At 39.6% G+C, this 14,866-nt stretch overlaps 1 protein-coding gene across 2 annotated transcripts in view; it reads right to left on the bottom strand.

Moving 5' to 3' along the window:
• The window catches only part of LOC140559725 (1-phosphatidylinositol 4,5-bisphosphate phosphodiesterase beta-4-like), an 80,264-nt gene that overhangs the window by 58,101 nt on the left and 7,297 nt on the right, over positions 1–14,866 (bottom strand). For both annotated transcript variants that reach the window (XM_072683326.1, XM_072683334.1), the window contains exon 3: positions 6,405–6,467. The gene's annotated coding sequence lies outside the window, so the exon portion shown is untranslated. The remainder of the gene's footprint in view (positions 1–6,404; positions 6,468–14,866) is intronic.

The raw sequence follows: 14,866 nt of genomic DNA, 5'->3' as shown, positions 1-14,866 counted from the left end.
GCGAGAGCAAACCAGGACAGTTGCGCTCAAAACGTTTCACTCTTCAAACTCAAAAAGGCCTTTAGCATTGCCTGTATAAACGTCTCTCCAATCAATGCCCCAATTACTGGCTTCTGCTCAATCAAAGAGAGCAAGAGAGAGAGAGAGAGAGAGAGAGAGAGAGAAAGAGAGAGAGAGTGCATGTGAGCGAGAGAGTATCAGATATTGAAAGATGGCTGCCAGTAGCACTGTGGAAGCAGTTTCAGTAAACAGTGTTTTGCATGGTTGGAGATCTGGAGATCTCTACTGTATCAGCTTCCGGAGCTTCCACAAACCATGTGTGCCACAGCCATCAGCACTGGCATCGTGCGGGCGGGCTAAGTCAGTCTTACAGCCGCGAGAAACGTGTGAGGAAAGCCAGGAGCCGGCAAGTACACAAAACGCTTCTGCAAATCAAACAGAAGGGAAGGGAGCGGTCAAAATCCCCTCTTCAACCATTAGTCCTTGTTCCAGCTGTCCACTGTTTAACTTAGTCATGTGAGGCTTCACTCATCCCTCAGGCTAACGCAGTCTCTCCTCACCTAGAGGGGGGTGTCTTCAGACGGAACGTGCTAAAGAGAGACGAGGGGTGGGAATTACAGTGGAGATGGGGCTGTGTAAACAGTGCTGATGTATGCTCAACACACAGTACTTCATGCACTATATGACGTCTCATTCCGTTGTGCAGAGATGTCAGTCATGAATCTTTAGTAGGTAGGCTGTGAAACACAGTTTCGTTTTCTGACATACTGAAGTTGCTTGGGGGCACCATGTACAGACTGAAAAACTCTCATACTGTAGTGTTTATACTGTCTGTCAAATGTTTGGGGACACTTAGCTTTAAAATAAGTAACTGTTTTATCCTTTTTGGCATGTCGGTTTACAGTGGCTCTGGGTGGTAAAGATATGCAGAATTTTCTGTGTACAATATGTTAGCATGGCATCAGAGCATATGTTTGCATTATTAAAGTTAAAGCAACATTACGTAGCCTTTGTACATTAACCCCTTTACACAGCCTAGGGCCAGCCATCGAGCCAAAAGTGTTATAACAAGCTTCTACTACCTCCTATTCTATTACAAAAAAGAAAAAACAGTTTGTACAGAAGAAGTCCCAGTAGTTACTGAGTAATGCACCTTAGTGTGTAACAAGCCTCTTGAATAGCATCTCTATTGTTGTCACTCCAGGGCGCTATAAACTCAAATATTACAAAACCGGTAAAGCCGTCAGAAAAACTCTGGCCAATTTTTGAACAGCTTGACAGTCGTAGTTCATTGCACACTTTGATGAACATGATAAAATTATACCCCGATTACCCATTACATGATATAAAAAAAACAACACATGCAAAAAAAACAGCTCCAACTAGTTGAGGCATGGACTCCACAAGAGAAGATCTCCAAGAAATTAATAGCAGATGCTTTAAGTACTGTGAGTTTTAAGGTAGAGCCTCTATACATTACATCGCTAGTTCTCCTGTTGTCCTTCTTTGAGCACATTTTATATGGAATTAATCACTGCACACTGGAAATGCCCTACAATACCTGCAGTTTTGGAGATGTTCTGACCCAGTCATCTAGCCATTACAAACTGACCCTTATTAAAGTGGTTCAGATTCTTATGCTTGCCCATTTCCCTGCTTTCACCACATCAACGTCAAGAATGAACGATTCATTTGCAAGATAAGTAATGTCATGACTGATCAGTGTATCTTAAGTATTACTAAATAGCAGTTAACAAAAGCTTTTACCTCTTACCTATAAAGCAAATATGAAAGTTTTTTGTTTGGAAACACAGAACGTTTGCTGGCCAGTGTCTCTTTAGGTAATGAGTTGATCAGCTGATTTCACAGTGATCACACCTTCCACATTGGGCCAGCAGGACTGAAGGAACTGGCTTTTAGCAGAGAGAGAGAAGAAGCAGTGAGAGTGGGGGTGGGTATAGCCCTATCAGCCTTGTAATCTGTAATATTTAGAAAGCACACCAGCGAGCGTATGGCAGAGAAGACTGCCTGGTGCAGATGATATGGAGGTCAGGGCACAATTTTGAAGGCCTTTGAGGATTACTTTTGTAGGACTTTAGGTAACCTTGTTATGAAACATTGGCCATGGGCTAGAAGGTTTTGAAGGACAAGCCTGACCCCTTTTATGTGCCATTTGTAAGAGCTGTTGGTTGCGGCAGGTTGGGTATGTGGGAAATCCAGACATATTAGACAACACTGCTTTACTTTTCATTTTACATTTTATTTTAAATGTTTATTAAACTTGGTCCAGGAGGATCCAGGAGAATTCCAAAAGGACTTCAATTAGCTGATTAGTCAGATCTGGGAACAACACCAAAATATGCAAGGTTAATGTTTGTCACAGAGGTGTTTATCCCTATTGGAAAAAAAACAAAAAAGGAATTACTATCATAATGAAAATCACAAGGACATTATACTTATAGCTAGTGACCTCCACCACTGCTTGAATGGTTTGAGCAGAGCCTGTGTGCAGGACTGCATTTGAGTGCAGGGTATATTTGCTGAACCAGTTGGCAGACAGTGTGTTTTGCTGTAGATTAGCAGGGCAAAGGATCACCTCGGTCCAATTCACACTCACAGTCTTGGGTTCTGCCCATTTGGGTTTGCCCAAACATGGTCAAAAGTTGAAAGAGAGAGCAGGGACAACTGTCAAGAGTTCCCTGCTCACCCCCAAAATTGTACCGAAACAGCCTAGCAAAATAAGAATTCCAGCTGAGGGGATTAATTACGGGAGAGATAGTCTCCGGATCCGCTGCCCTTTGGCTACGACATGAGGAGACTGCAATATTGGGAGTGAATATTATTGTGGCAGCTAATAATAGCTTGGAATGTTACGGCCTGTTGCAGGTTTATCCCATTTCTTTCCTTCGTTTCCGGGTTGAATGAGCATTTATGAAGAAGACGAAGGCTAGATGGATAGATAGAGACAAAAACAGACAGCATTTGGGGGGGGTGGCAAGAGAGGCACAAGTGAGACCAAGTCAAAAGCGAAAGCTCCGCAATCCCCTGAATTATCTCCCTGCCCAAATATGTACCTATATGAAATGCTTCACCAAATTATAGCTTCTGCCCCTCTAACCTCTTCTACAGATAAGGCAACACAAGAAACCGGGAGCATATTTTCAGGATTCACCGAAATAGAACACTGCCTTATACAGAGGCAGGCAGGCAGGAGAGGGCAGCAGGGGTTAAATAATTCCCCAAACTGTCCAGAGAGCAGACTTGCAGTGCACTGATATGACGCACAGTAACATGCTTGGCCAAAACACAGCTTGAATAAAGATTACATAATGCTCTCTGAAAGGTGACAGCCGTAGGTATCTGGGGATATGACTGCTGCGAGTTAGTCCATCAGATGAGATGGGGCATTTTTTTTTTGTATCTCAAGGGGTAAAGCTTGCCTTTTCAGAGAAAGAAAGATAAGCATAATTAGTCAAGATCACTGGCGGTGAACTACTTAAAAGATGACCGCAATTAATATGCAATTAATATGTATATTACAGGGGAACGAGAACAAGCAGTGATCTGTGCTGTTCCAGACACTTAAAAGGAAAAAAATGTGAATTGTACATCAGGGCTGAGCTGCAATCCTTTCCATTCGATTGTCTGCCCCCCCCCCCCACACACACACACCAACCTCCCTTTTATCTTACTAGAGGGAGAAAACCTTTCTTGACAAACAAACACCACACAGATGTTGCTCTGCTCTGACACCATACATCTCCATGGCAACCTTATTCCAGGGGACCGCCAGGCCGTAATGGCCAGTGTTCTGCTTTGCTGAGGCAGGATGACTTACTGTGCACGTCTCCTGGTAGCACTTTACACTCCAAATGGGATCCCAGTGTATATAGAGGCCTATTCACTCGAGAGTTTTTCTTCCCAGAAGAAAAACTACACCAAAACATTGCACATCTCCCAGGAGCTACATTTCATTATTCTCATTTACCAGCGCCTGGGTGAAATACAGTCTAGATATCTAGATGGCTGAAAGGCACAGGCAGGAGGTGAGTGTTGCATAACAGTGTGCAAATGCACTCATAAAATAAAGGTGCCACTCAATAACATCAATATCAACTTCAGCATGTTGACACATCAAGCACACAATTGTTACCACAAACCATGAAGCAACTTTGCATATTAGTGTTTCTATTTGTTTGTACTTTTGTTTAGTGATCGTACTCTAATGGCTGATGTTTACTAGGTATCAATACAGACAGACAGTTTGTAAAAGGATTCTGCTATGTCTATAAAGTGATGCTAATGGGGAATTCTACCATTCGTCTTGAATTGCTACATAGACTTGAGGCTACGATGTAAGCAAAGTCATGCAGAGCGCTTTGGTGTGAAATGTTATATATAATATAATGTTATATAGAAACCTTTGAGTCAATTGTTCACAGTGGTGGTGAGATGTCTAAAGAGCGTGATGCCTCTAAAGGTTTTGAGTTATTATACAAAATGGTTAAAAATATGATGCCCAGCATCCAAAGAAAGCCCTAAGATTAAGTTTCGACCTTCAATGTATTTTTAGCACATTGATGGTGGAAAGATATACATGTGGGGTGCTGCAAGGCAAGTCAAACTGTATTTTTGTCACATTTACTACTGTTTCACCATCATCCGAATGACCTATAAATCCAAAAAGACATGTGCAGGTTCATTGGTGGATAGTAAATTAAACGGTTATATTTGCATGAGATATCGCAACCATGGTTCCTTTCACTGTCCCATTCCCATTCCAACTAATGTGAACAACTTTGCTTACATCTCAATGATTATATTATGCAGACATTTTGAAAGATTCTTATATGGAAATATGGTATAGTAAATGATTCAGAATTGACAAAATAAAGATGGAAATGTGTTTATTACACACCAATTTTAAAACTTCTTTATATCATAGTCAGTAACACGTTACAGTATTAAATATAGTTGCTTTACGCTCCATAAGATCACACCTAGCAAAACCCCTGCTGATGTCTGCAGTTCTGTCTTCTTAGTAGTGAAAGAAAAGTACTAGAACAGATCTACTCCTGTAGACACTACAACACTATTGTATATTATTTTGAATAGCTGACCTCCCTTTATTTCTAGTCCAGTGGTCAACAATGTTCTTCCTACAACTTCCTCCTCTAACCCAAATACATCCATCATTCATTCAGTTAATGAAGTACTTCTGAAGGCAGTAATCAGATGATCAGATGAGGTCAGGTGAAGTTTGAGATAAAGGCCTACAGGAAGGTAGATCTGCCAGAGCATGGTTGGAGAACACTGCTCTACTCAACAGTAGATTCTGAGTCAGCCTCCGCAAACAAATGTTAAAAACAGAACTGAGAACTGTGTGCAGAGAACTGAAATTAACTGATGCTGAACCAGTATTACATGCTGCAGTCCAAATTATTCATAACTACAACTGTGGGGAAAAAAAAGAGTGGTTGAGTGGTTCCAAAGTAATGTGGGTTAAAACTAGGGCTGGGCGATATGGTAAAAATACTATATCTTGATTTTTAAGGACTTTTTTTGCGATATACGATATTTATCATAATACATGTAATCACACAGGATCTGAATAGTAGTTTATAAGAGTCTGTCGCTGCTGATGTATTTAACATCAGCAGCGACAGACTCTTATAAACTACTATTCAGATCCTCTCCTGTACTAAATAAAGCTATTTGTAGTCTAGATCTGCTGCACTTCATCTAATTGAAACAGTCTAATTACACTGCTTGTAAGGAAACCTGCAGCTGATCAGTGTTTATTAAACACTAGCAGTATCCTCCATATGCTTAGAGGAGCATACTGTTATCATGATAACACAAATTATCACAATACAATAAAATATTGTCATATTGCCCAGCTCTAGTTAAAACCAAGGAACCCTAATTTTAAATTATTCAAATATGCACATTTACATGTATAATATATCAAAGGGTTATGTACTTTCAGCAGTAATTTTATTAAAGTGAGAATAATGTGTACATTTGAGTTGTACAGTATTTTCAGTGTACAGTAAGAGCACCTGTCCATCTGTTATTTTCCACCACATTGTTTTCTTGCAGTTTGCTCACATAACTGGCTTAACTGATGTTCTACCTGCCATTTTAACATCATTTAATATTATTCTGATCCTACAAAATCATTGAACAGTGTCTCTAGAAAAGCTTGGTCTAAAAGTAAAGTGACAAACTGCACCGTGGGCAGGCACCAGCATGTATTTATCGATGCTGGACAGGTTATTTATGCCAGGTACTGCAGACACTTCCCTTAAGAATCACAGTCATGTTGCGTAGGCTGCACAAGATTGTCAGTGATTGTGGGTTCCTGAGATTAATGCTGTAGTATTTCAAACACACAGTCTTACCAGACAGATGTTAGAGTTGAGTCCGGGACGGCTAGACAGCTGAGGTCAGCAATGGATGAGGTTCTGCAAACACACACAAAAGAAACAATACTGTCAAGGAATTATTATGTAGGACAATGGTCCCCAACCCTAGTCCTGGAGGCCCATATTTTACAGTGCTTTCCCTGCTCCCAGCACACCTGCCCAACAAATCAACTTAAAGCAGGGGAAACACAAAAACGTGGCCAATATCTGAAAATATCTAAAGGGAATGGTTCTATCAGAATAATATGAGCACCTACCTAATAGTGTGAATAAATGTTTCATATTTTTATTGACAGTAATAGCATTGAAACATTTAAGCAACTATTAAATCAAGGTGTAATCTCACAGCTGCTCGCTATCTGGTAAATCACAAAAGCTTTTATTTGAGACTAGTTTACCAAGGCTTGGACTTGTGTTATATGATTGTTCAATGAAAGAATTAAGCATTTATAAAGTTCTGCTTGCAGCTAACTATGTGTCATTGTTTGTACCGTTATGGCAAAAAAATGGTACATTGATGATAGTATATAATATAGTGAAATTATCCAATTAATTCCAATAAATCCCCATAGTTACCAAAATTTCCATGGAATTTCCATTCAACGTTCCCATGGAAAGTTACCGGTAATTTACTGGAAATTTATTGGAAATTTTCCACCCCTTCGCAACCCTAGGTGATCCATGGGCCACTGACGCCATATGGAAACTAAGACTGACAAGCCACTGTGGAGCAGTTAACCTCTATAACGAACACCGTCCCTCACCTAATATAGTCCATGCCATGGTGTCTCATCCAAGCCTTGGGTGGTTATTCCTACTATGGTCATAATGTTCTGATATGACTCTTCTTCATAAAGCTAATCCAGGTTAATGTAGTCTCAATTTCGACATTTCAGAAATGTTTATGTATCAGCATCAGCATTAACATGGATATGAACACGAAAAATATCTGCCAATTTCCACACATTAGAACCTCCTCAGTAATTTAAACCAGTTTATATAGTACTATAATAAAAACAACAATGTGCAATAATGACAGTACTGTCAATGGCTCACTCATACTCCACAACCTGCTCTTCACCTCTTATCCTCCTCTACTTTATGGCCAGCAGAAAGGTTAGGAAGAGCAACAGTAACACCAGTGTTTTTTAATTTGCTAACTTCAGCCCATCAAGAGGTTTCACAGACTGAAGTAGTCCTACGAGAGCTCTCCAAAAAAAGGTTTCAGGCCATAAAAGGCAATAATCATTACTGTATGATGTAGGCATGATGGTGGACTAAACATAGTGGGAATATGCCATCATATTTATCTCTTCAGTGTCACTGGAGAGACTTCTGTTTGCGTCTGGGAACCGAAGGCCTTGATTATGTATTTTTCTGAATGCATCACCTAGAATGACTCATGCTATTAATACATACAATCCAAATGTACCAAGCAAGATGCAATCACCACCGGCTTTCCAATTTGCTACTGCAATCCTGTTCACAACCCCTGTCTCTCCTTATAGCAGGCAAATCCCTGTAATGAGAGATGTTTATTTTTAGACGCAAACGCTGTTATGTCAGGTAACATTAAGTGTTGCTACAAATATTCTCTTGATTAGATAATCTGATAAAATGGCTATAATCCCAAAACCTGTGGACAATCTCAACAGTTTAAAGCATTGACGGGCTCTCTTATGGAAAAATACAACACCTTTGTCTCCTTATCTGCTGCACTGGTGCATCGCTTAATTGAAAAAGAGCTTGGGCATTACCACAGCAATAAAAGTCTTCTCGAGAAAGATGTATTGCATACAAATATCAAAACGGCACTCTTAAAATAGTGTGGGATGCAGAAATCAGCAGGAACAAGGCAGCTTTAAGATGCTGTAATTACAGAAGGAGTGGTGGGAGTAATTAGAGAGTGAATGGCGTTTCCTGAACACAGTAGAGGTGTTGACACACCACAGACAGCCCGCCTTCATATTCCTCACAGCTGCTTCATGGGGCTTCTGGTGAGATTACAGAGAGGGCCTCATTTATCGTCCTTCAGCATGCATTAGAACTGGGGACTGATACACATTACTTGTAATGAGGATACCTCTGAAGATACCTCTGATAATTCACCTCTGAAGTCCAAAGAGCAATTAGCATTTGACCTTTGCACTGTGTCATCAAAGTAAATGAGGTGTGTGAGTGATGAAGAACAGATCAATCTCTGGAGCATCCACAGCCACAGGTAGCACATATGCCCATGAAATGTGGTCTTCATTTATTCTTGTTATACAATTACATTTAATATGAAATATTCTGCCAATCTGAAAAGCTTTGCATTTTAAAACTTGACAAACAATGACAAGGTAACACAAAGTCTTTCATCTTTGGAGCCGAAGCTTTGGTGTTTAGCTAGAAAACAGTCACTATATTAGTCTAATTAGCTGTGTCAGCCTGAATCTCACAAGTCAGACTTCTGTCTGTTGTCTGAGTGTCTGGTGCATTTTGCCGTTTCACTTCGTAAGCAGCAGGCAATCAGATTGACATACAAACTTACCAACCACAGGTTGCTGTTTTACCATTTAGAGGCAGAACCCTCAGAACCCAGAAAAAAAACTTACCCCTAAGAAACAAACTACAATGCACAGCAAACTAGACAAGGATATCTCTCTTAAGAACTCCTAAATGTTTCCAAGAAAAACGTAAGATGTGATGCAGTCAAAAACTCCCAATCCAGCGACAAATTAAGAGCTTTCCATTCACCTACATAGGCGTGGTTTCTATCCTAACCTTTTAAAAATGTGCTTAAAACAGAGGAAAATAAACAGCATTGAATAAGCATCATTTGCTCAGATCACATGGAAAAGTTGATTTTTGAATATGTGATGACATCATCTGACAATTTGACATGGCTGTGGTGATGTTTACAGGGATTCAGTGGGCGACAGCCAAATGGGGGAGCAACTTAAGCCTTCATTAAATGGGGCACTGGCCACTCTACCCGCCGTCTCTCTGAACTGTGGGCTGTGGTCATGTACAGCTGACAAGGGGCTGTCAGTAGTGTTTTATCGAAAAGTTTGAATCTCTCCACTGTACGCTGCATGGTAAGTGATAGGGATGGGGGCTGATCCAAGCGTATTTTAATGGATCGGGTGTGGGCTATTTTAACCCCAATCCAGTTCTGATTTGTTGTTTTAACCATGGTGTTCAGAGTGCCATTAACAGACATTATCGCCCAGCCAGCAGCAGTAAGGACATTCTCAGAAGGTAAATAAAAGAGTTTAAGAGTCTGCAGTGTGGAGCTATTTTACAGTAAAACAAGAAAACATACCATGATATCTGTTCTTTATATGATATCCTTTACCAGCGGGAGAACCGCACATCTTTCTTTATTTTTAAACCAGCACTGAAGAGCTTGTTCAAAAACGAGTGGAGGCTAATGCTAATACACACACTCTATAGAAACCCAAATCACAGCACATTCAACCACTATAAAACAGTTATTTCACACCAGTAATCGACAAAAAAAAACCCTTAAATATACATATATATTGCTTACATGGTGTTCAAAACAAGTAACAGGTAACAACATTTCTTAAAAGTGTGTATGCAGTGCTTGCTAATTGGTGGGCAGTGGGTCTAAGACTTAGGCAATGGCTGCATTAAGCAATGGCTAACAGTGCTAAATAAAAACACATTCACAACTAAAAGTATTGTTACTGCACATCACTAGTTGACAAAAACCCCCAAAAGAAATTAGTTCAGAGTATGTACCACTTCACACACATAACACATAAAGTGATGTCACTGCAGTGCTTTAAAGTAAGAGGTGAGCTGAATGATCATGACGGGCAGTCCGACAGGCAAGTCTGTATTATAAAATATTAAAAACACTACAAAATGGCCCTAACCCTAACCCTAGTCGTCTTCCATGCAAAACAAACAGTTCAAGACGTCATATTATATAAGAATATAAATGTTCTAAAAACAGTCTTACATCAGACATCCCTAATTAACAATGTCGGCTAATAAACATTATATGCTATATATATATATATATATGTATATGTATATATATATGTGTATATATATAGCATAGATATATATATATGCTATATTTGCTATATTTGATTATTAGATCTGAGACTGTCTTGACAGACCAACTCGTGATACGCCAATTTAGGCATGCAACATTAGATAAAATGAATAAAGAGGCTATTAAAGACAATATGAATTAATAATAAAAAAGCCTTTTGTCTACCAGACAAGGGGGAAGTTGAGGTTGCAGACAGGGCTGCACAATACATGAAAGAAGACACTTGCATTGCTACAAGACTAAGTGAAAGAGCGAGAGAAGAAGAGAAGGATAAGTGCAGAAGCAGTGTTCCGTGTTTGCCATGAGCGGAGGCGTGTGGAGACTTTCATCGCCTGGCGTCACACTGTCCATGCCCTGAGCGCACTGTCTGTCCCTTGAGAAGCAGAAATGAGGCCTGTCATTCACTGCCTAATTCCACATCGATGCCTTCTCCAGTCTCACCACACCACACATCTCCTCCTCCTCCTTCCCCCACTGCCTAATTAGCAAATTCCATTAGCCAGGTGGGAGCTGGGTGTCCAGGGCCAGCTTCAGAGGCACCTGTTCCTTCCTGCCGCTCACACACACTACTGCCTGCTCAAACGTGACAGAGCTCAGGCAGGACTGCCATCAATTACTCTGCATGTGTGTGTGAGGAACGTGGAGGGGTTTGTGTAAGTATAATGGAGCTAACTGTGATGAGTTATGGGCTAAAGTGTATTTTAGTAGTACAAATTGAGGTGTCTAATCAATTACCTAATTACTTATATAATTACAAATATTAATATCGCTAAATCTTTAATAGAACATGTTAGTTAGTTAGTTAGTTAATGGGGGTTTAACAGCAGGACATGGGGGGGTCAGATACCTGCTTTTAGTCTTGTAATTGATAGGCTTTGGTTTGGGTGAACATGTCCTTTATTGTTGATGCTCTCTGGAGTCTGTTTCTACCGTTGTGGTAAACTGTACATTCTGTTAGTAAATGCTTTACTGTAAGGGGGTTTGCTCCCTTACTACTCTTGTCTCTTAAAACTGGGGAGTGTGGTAACTTTGTATGTCCGGTGCGTCATCTAGTGTATGTGACCTGGTCCCATCTATTTTTTTTTAGGTTTTTTGAAGTAGGTCGTCATTCTATTACTAATACTGGGGTCGACAATAATGGTTGTAACATAGCAGATTACAAAAATGCTGAGCTGATGGCTTCACAATAAACAAACATTTTGAATTTAATACGATGCAATTCAATCAATACATAATTTGCAAAATATAAGTAAATCAATTTGAGCCAAAAGTACAGTTAGGAAACTAAAAGGCAAAGCTGTGTTGATACTTTAATATATGTTTATATTCATATATATTCAATCATTTATCATTTATGTTTATCTTTGATGAACGTGGATATTATTAACACGCTTCATCAGAATTCAATCAGACGGAATCAACGCTTCCCTTTTCTCCCCACTGTACATTCATAAAGACCACAATTATTCAAATGCATGATGATTGGCACATCCGATTGGTCCTGTGGAGACTCTTTCTGGGCCTCTTAACCAATCAAGCTGATGGAGTTGAGAAAGAGCCAATTAGCATCTACTTTGTGCTGATGCTATGGCAACCATTTTTGCGGAAGTTGTAGGCTTAATTTGATGTCCCTTGGGCTGTGGAGGCTACTGCTGAGGTGTCTCTGTGTGTGTGTGCGTGTGTCTGCATGTCTGTGCAGTGAATTTTGATTAAATGTTTAAAAGCTTAACCCTTGAATGTCACAGTCATCACAGATGCCAAAAAAAACATGATTACACAAACTTCACTCATCTGCATCTGAAATAACAAGCAAAGAAATGATAAAAAGTACAAATGAAAAATTTTCACAAAGTTTTAGGACTTGAAATTGAAGCAAAATGTTGTTCTTCCTATCAAACCACATTAAATTCCATTTGAACACAGTTAGATTATTGAAAATACATTTTCCACCTGCAATAATGGTACTTTGTGAATGAAGTATCAATCAGAATTGCAACTTTGTAGGTGTAAAGCATATTCTATGTATTTAAATGCATTCTGTAATTCAAAAGTGATAGACTGTAGACACAAATATACCCGTTAAGAATATTATATATATATAGTTTATATATATTCTATTCTATTATATATATTATTTATTATATTATTATATTATAAAAATGAGGGTCTAATAACTGTAACATAATGTAATAATATAATGTAATATCTTTCCACGTTTTTAAGGCATAGAAACTGTTGGTGGAATACAGTTTTTTTTTTCCCGAGACTGTGTCACCCACACACTTACAGTCTGAGAAGCTGAGCCTCACTTTAAATGTAGGTTGACTGTGAATACTGGATTCTGGGGCAAGAATGTGAGGCAGTCTTCAAACAGATATGCTCCCTATTTTCCTACAGGAGAGTTCATTCTAACCGCACACAGACTTCTCCTAATGCCATGTTCATTCTAACTACAATGCATAGCAAATCTGTAGTACCGTTTTAAAATAGTGCACGCTACAAAAAAACTAATTAATGGTCTAATTCGCAACTGACCCATGCCATTCCCACCCCCCGTTTCCACACAGAACAAGGGGAGGTCAAAAGTAGTTGTTTCATGTATAGATATGAACTCTTTCTGGTTAAATATTTAACCAAACTGCATTTAATAAATGGACTTCCAAAAGTCAGTTGCCAGACTCCACACACACACAAGGTTAAGTTAAAAGAGCCAGTCGTTTTTCTAGCCAGCAGTGACGCTGACAGAGGCTTAGCTAAAGTTTATAAAAGTTTCTATTTCACACGTCGCTGCTTGACAGGTATTTCTTGTCTTCACGCTGTAACACAGCCACAAGTGCCTTGCTCTATATTAAATAGTGTGATAGCGAGCTACCAAAATAGCCTAGTCTTTGAAGTGAGCCGTGAAGTTTCCATCGTTCAGCAGCTAAATTAACAAGCAGTGTCATTAGCCTACAGGTAATGCGTCACTGTCAGCCGGCCTTCTGACCAGTTCATGTGCTTTTCTTATCTCCAGATTTCACATTCCCCACTGCTCCATGTCTGAATCGCTGGTATCTGCAACTGCTATCAAAATCCACAGCCAGTCAAGCTGCTAATGACTTCAACTCTGAATGAAGACCAACTGCCAGGTCTTGGTGACTGCGGTCATATTTGAAATCAAACCACACAGTGGTCCTGCACTGCATGTAGATGCTCTTCAGGGCAAACTGTTTCATACACACTTTACACAGAATTATCCCAAATCCACATTTACAGATACGTGTGCATTAACTTCATTATACTTTTATTTTCCAATTGTGCTGGTTTAGCACTTTTATGGTCCGTCCAGCCTAAATTAAACATTTAACCATTGCTGCATTTGTTGTAATCTTGCCTCTAACAGAGAGTGATGAAGTGGTTTGTAGAGCAAGATATTGAGGTTTAAACTACAACGAATCTGAGGTGTCTGTCAACGAATCTGACTGTTTTATGTACTAATTTATTCATTTAACTAAGGATAGCAAAAGAAAACCATGGTGTTCAACTGATGCTGTCCTTGGTTATCTTGTTCAGCTACCATTACAAGTATAATATAATTCTAGCTTGGTCGTATTTATTAGCCTATAGATCAGCAATCAGAAGCCCCTTTCAGACATGGAGCTGTGCGTATGAACGCAAATGTCTGAATTAGTTGTACCAGACATAACCCCACCTCTTGCCAGCCTCCTAGTACAAATTCCGGGTGATGTCGGGGTGTATGAATAGAGTGAGTAATTTTCTGGAGAATTCACACTGGCTGTGTTGTTGACATTTCTCATGCGAGTGGCGTAAAACCAAAATCCTAAGCTATTTCTGCAGAGTACTATTGCATTATGTCGTACCACCTGCATGCACTACCCAGGTGCTCTCCCTTGCCTAAACCACATGGACTTCTTCCAGTAGTGAGAAGTGGACAATCTCCAGCTGTAAGCTACATACATTCTCCGGACATAAATCCAGAGTTCATATGGGAAAACAGTTAAGAGCTGATGGTGGACCGCAGGGATACCGAATGGTTTTATGACTTTAGAAAACAGGGACGCCGTGGTTCCATTCCCTTTCATTCAATAAAAATAAGGTAAAAATTGTCCACCAAAATGTTGTCAAATTTGAATACTACATTACACAGTAAAAGACACGCTAGTTGCTAGTTTTAGGTTCCTGAGTGCTCAGAGCAAGGCCAGTGGAAAGTTAGTTAGTGTTTTTTGAATATTCTCAACCTGCATTGTTAAAAGTATAAAATCCTTGTGGACCTTTTGGAGGTTCTTCGTTTTAAAACTATGGGGGAACCTCTTAAGCTACTTCAAGGAACCTTCGAGGAACCTTCTTCTTCTAAAAATCTTTTTTT

The sequence above is a fragment of the Salminus brasiliensis genome, chromosome 1, assembly GCF_030463535.1.
Source record: "Salminus brasiliensis chromosome 1, fSalBra1.hap2, whole genome shotgun sequence".
NCBI lineage: Eukaryota > Metazoa > Chordata > Actinopteri > Characiformes > Bryconidae > Salminus > Salminus brasiliensis.
This window is presented reverse-complemented; position numbering and strand designations above follow the sequence as displayed.